Source organism: Nuphar pumila, chromosome 7 (genome assembly GCF_984573655.1).
Source record: "Nuphar pumila chromosome 7, dmNupPumi1.hap1.1, whole genome shotgun sequence".
Classification (NCBI taxonomy): domain Eukaryota; kingdom Viridiplantae; phylum Streptophyta; class Magnoliopsida; order Nymphaeales; family Nymphaeaceae; genus Nuphar; species Nuphar pumila.
The window spans coordinates 79,914,568-79,919,351 of NC_143255.1; the positions used below are offsets into that span (position 1 = coordinate 79,914,568).

The 4,784-nt window shown below is 40.2% G+C and overlaps 1 non-coding gene across 1 annotated transcript; it reads right to left on the bottom strand.

Annotated features, from left to right (window-relative positions):
• Positions 1–2,737: 2,737 nt before the first annotated feature.
• Positions 2,738–2,843, bottom strand: LOC149832407 (small nucleolar RNA R71). Its single transcript, XR_016433460.1, has one exon. It is a non-coding gene; the product is annotated as a small nucleolar RNA R71 (small nucleolar RNA).
• Positions 2,844–4,784: the final 1,941 nt, after the last annotated feature.

Sequence of the window (4,784 nt, forward strand, 5' to 3'; positions counted from 1 at the left end):
CCTTGTTTGAGTTTAAAGATAGATTGAAGGATGATTCATCTGTATTGATCGATCAAGCTCCAAAAATCATCCAACTGATCTATGCTCACCGATGATATCACGTTTTGAATTTCTCTTGTTTCTGATTGAATCTGCTGTCTGAGAGAATTCGATTTGGATTTCCCTGTGTATGCTACAGATTAAGTATTGATCAATCATTTTTTGCCTGATGATATCTGTTTGAATTTGAACCAAATAAATTGTTTGAATTTGATAAATCAAATTTCATCTGCACTCTGATCATCAGATTATTTTTTTTTTGGAAAAGGATCATCGTGATCATTTAATTGGAACCGATCAGAGATCGGATATCATTTTGAATTGCGATTTCTGTTTTCCGGCGAGTGTCTTGATTCTGATCGCCGGTGTTGTACTATTATTTGATGATTGTCTGATTGCTGATCTTTGGTGAGAGCTTTTGATTGATCAACGATTTGATGATCTGGATCATCCAGATCACCTGGATATCCAAAAATATTCTTTATCGATCGGGGCTCTTTACCTGCTGGAGAGTCACTGTGAAGCAAGCCGATCAGAAATTATTTGATGCTGTGGAAATCCAAATGCTGCAAATAAGTTTACTGGAATAAATACTCGCCGGATCACTTCACATTTATCGTGAAAAATATGAAAGAGGCATTTTCAATTGAGTTACCGTGAAAATTCATTTCACGGCTGTTGATATTTCCGGTGGAGGTTGTCGATATTTGAAACTCTAGTGTGTGTTTCTGAAAAAATTCGATCAGATGTTCTGATCTGAAGTAAAAGTATGAATATTGCATCATCATTGTTGAACATCTGTGAAATTTAGTAAAAACAGGAGGATTCGCCGGAAGTTCTGATGGTTCAGCTCCCTGAAATGGTGGGAACCGAACTCACCTGTGTGAGGTCGTGTATTGTGATTCAATCGTGAAAATCCACTTCTACTATAATGTGTTTTGAAAAAAAAATATAATAATGTTCAGAGTTTGTTTTTAAAACACAATTGTCCTGATTGCTTATTTTTTTTTCTCATTTTCACGACAAAGAATTGTTTTGAAAAAAAAATGTTTTCCAGCAAGTGTAGCTGTTTCCTAATCTCTGGTGAGTATTGTTTTCTCTGATTGTCTGCATTCTTTGTTTTTAATTTTTTTTTATGTTCAATTTTTTTCTCAAATTCCTTAGTTCAATCATTTTCCCTGTTTAGTGTTTTCTAGTTTGTTGTTGAATTTCACTATTTTGTTCTTGTTACAATTACTGTTTTGCTTTTCCTTAAATAAATCTCTTATTTTGTCCCTTCCTTGTTTTTATTAGACATTAGTTAATTGAATATTAGTTAATTGTTAGATGTTAGTAAGTAATTAGCTAGATTTAATTAGTTGTTGTTAATTACTTTGTTATTAGCTTAAGTAGTTACTTGTTTAGCATTTCTTAGTGAATTGTGATTTCATTAGATCATTTACCAAGTATATTTCTATATTTGGTACTGCTCGTGTTCATTTGAATTGTACAGGATAGCACAGGACTGGAGTGGAATTGATTACGTGACGAAGTACGAAGAATAAAGCTTCTTTTTACTTTTTAGTTTAGAATTAGGAATTTTAATTGGGTTTGTAAATATTGCACTTTACGCCCTCTGCGAAGGGTATTCATTTGTTGTAATAGTTAGTTGATTTTACTTTTCTTAAACATTTTACATTTCAAATAATTCGGCAATAAAGATTAGTTTAGATTTGTGTGTTTGAATACGATATATTCCCGTTCCCTGAGTTCGATCCGGTCTCATCCACTAGTGAGAACCGGTTTTTATTATTTGATGTTTGGTTTTCACATATTTTACATTTAAAAATCTTTTCAAAATTACAACTATTATAAAGAAGACATCAAATTTTTGGCGTCGTTGCCGGGGAACGGCGTAATATTAGTATTCACTTTATTGCCTAGTGTTTGTGTTGCATTTAGGTTTAGAACCACGTATGTGCATATCTTAGAGACGAGCTTACTTTTCTGCACAGCCCACCTATTAGGATCCCCTTAGAGGTGACTGTGTACGATTGGTACCATACACATAGATTTTATATTTCTTTGCATAATCTCTGTTATATGTAACTGCGTGGTGTTTGTTTAGTTTTTGTTGTTTTTTTTGTTTACTCGCTTTGTGGTTTGCGTGGTTTGGCCGCTTAGTGCGTTAGTTACGTAGAAAACCCAAAGTTAGGACGTGGGCTACACCGGTCTATTATGAGGTGTATGCAAGGGCGACGCTCACTTGACCCCGAGCTGGTAGAGCCGATTGAGGACCCCGAGTCCCTTATTAGGAGAGCCCAGAGATCTGCAACCATGGCTGAGAATCAGCAGATTACTCGTCCTCTGAGGGAGTATTTCATGCCCAACACTTACACTCCCGCCTCCTGCATCGCAAGACCTGATGTAGGAGCAAACCATTTTGAGATAAAGGCCAGTGTGATCCAAATGTTACCCTCGTTTTATGGCCTTAGCAATAAAGACCCATATCGTCATCTCGATGAATTTTTAGAGATTTGCTCGACAGTGCGAATCAACAACTTTGGAGATGACGCAATGAGGTTGACCCTGTTCCCCTTCTCTCTGAAGGACAAAGCGAAGAGTTGATTAAAATCATTAGATACTGTTCGAATTACCACTTGGGAACATATGCAAAGAGATTTTTTAAAGAAATATTTTCCAATTGGTAAAACGAACCAGTTTCGTAAAGCGATAACCAGTTTTTCCCAAATTGAGGGAGAACAGTTTCATGAGTCATGGGAGAGATTGAAAGATCTTCTCCGCAAATGTCCCCACCACCAGGTGCCTCGCTGGCAACTAGTGCAATATTTCTATGACGGTCTTACTGAAAAGAACCGTCAAATGGTGGATGCCGCGTGTGGGGGCACATTTATGCTCAAAAGTGAGGATGAAGCATGGTCGCTTTTTGAGACATTGAGTGAGAATTCGATGCACCATGCGACAGCCTCACGGTTCGATAGGGCTGCACCTGCACAGGATAGCAATAAGAAGGCAGGTATTTTCGAGTTAGGGATGAACCTTGAGTTGAGCAACAAGGTAGACCAACTGTCCTAGAAATTAGATCAGTTCTTGTTGGGTCCCTCCCCTGCCATGCAGGTGTGCGCGTTGTGTGCGAGTCCTGCACACCATGTCTTCGAGTGCCCAGTTGCACCACAATATCCTGAGTTTGTCCAAGAGCAAGCTCAGATGGCTCAAAACTTCGCTAGACCCGTACCTAATCCATTCTCCAATACTTATAACCCGGGTTGGCGAAATCATCCCAATTTCTCATGGCGCAACTCACAGATCCACCCCCCAACCCTTCCCAGAGTCAACCAAGTCAAGGTGGTTATGCGCCTGGATTTCAAAGATCCAGTTATCCTCCAGTCCAACCTCTTTATACTCAACCCCAGTCTCATGAGCCTTTGCATAGTCAATCTTTTGAGGATAAGATTTTGCAAGCTTTGAGCTCACATACCCAGTCTATCGCAAAATTAGAGACTCAAATGGGGCAGCTTGCCGAAGCACTTAGCAGGCGAAGTGAGGGGACATTGCCTAACCAGCCTATTGTCAACCCTAAGGGAAAGGAACCCATGCGTAGCTTGCATATGACTGATGCACATAAAGAGCAAGCTCAAGTAGTAACCCTTAGGAGTGGGAAGCAGTACCAAGCGAGGGAGGCGGCAGAAGAAAGAGAGAAGATAAGCGAGAAGCAGTCTGTCCCTAATATTTTACCTCAGGAAAGCGAGAAGGTTCTTCCATCTGAGCCTTCACCATACTACATTCCCAAAGCCCCCTTTCCTGAGGCGTTAGAGAGGCTGAGAGCATTAGGTAAGTCCGGAGTGAACATGCAAGAGATGCTTGAGATATTCAAGCACGTTCAGATAAACCTCCCTTTACTAGAGGCTATTCAACAGGTCCCTGCATATGCAAAGTTCCTCAAAGAACTTTGTACGCAGAAAAGAAAGTCGATGTCCCATGTGCAGAAAAAAATTTATTTAACCGGGCAGGTGAGCGCAGTATTGCAACATCAAACCCCACCTAAGCTCAAGAACCCAGGGACTCCTATCATCTCATGTGTCATAGGAAACATCACTGTTTGGCGTGCATTGCTCGACCTTGGGGCAAGTGTTAACATCTTGCCGAGTTTCTTTTATGACCAATTTGGATTGAAAGAGATGAAACCTACACCTATGACTCTTCAGCTCGCAGATAGATCTATCAAGGTCCCAAGAGGGATACTTGAAGATGTTTTAGTCAAGGTGGAGGATTGTTATTTCCCTGTTGACTTCGTGATATTAGATATGGAGGGAGTTGATAGTCCACAACAGACTCCTATTATTCTCGGTCGCCCCTTCTTAGCGACCGCCAACGCGTGCATTAATTGCCGCACTGGTGCGATGGATGTGTCATTCGGAAATAGGAAGATGCGGCTAAACATTTTTTGTGCTGCTATGGGGCCTGCTGTTGAGGAGGCTTCTTTCGAGGTTGATGTCATTCAAGACCTCGTAGAAGCAGAATATGCTTGGTTATTGAGTAATCCACCTCATGAGAAGGATAAGGATTCACTAGAAGAGGATCACTTAGAATTACTTGAAAATCAGATAGGTGAGTTGAATTGGATTGGGCACTTCGAGCCAATTAGAGGTAGACAGGATGAGAACATAGTGAGCAGTGTCACAGATGACACTATTTTTCATAGAGAGCCCGATTGAGTCTGACTTCATGTCCATTGATCTCTTGGA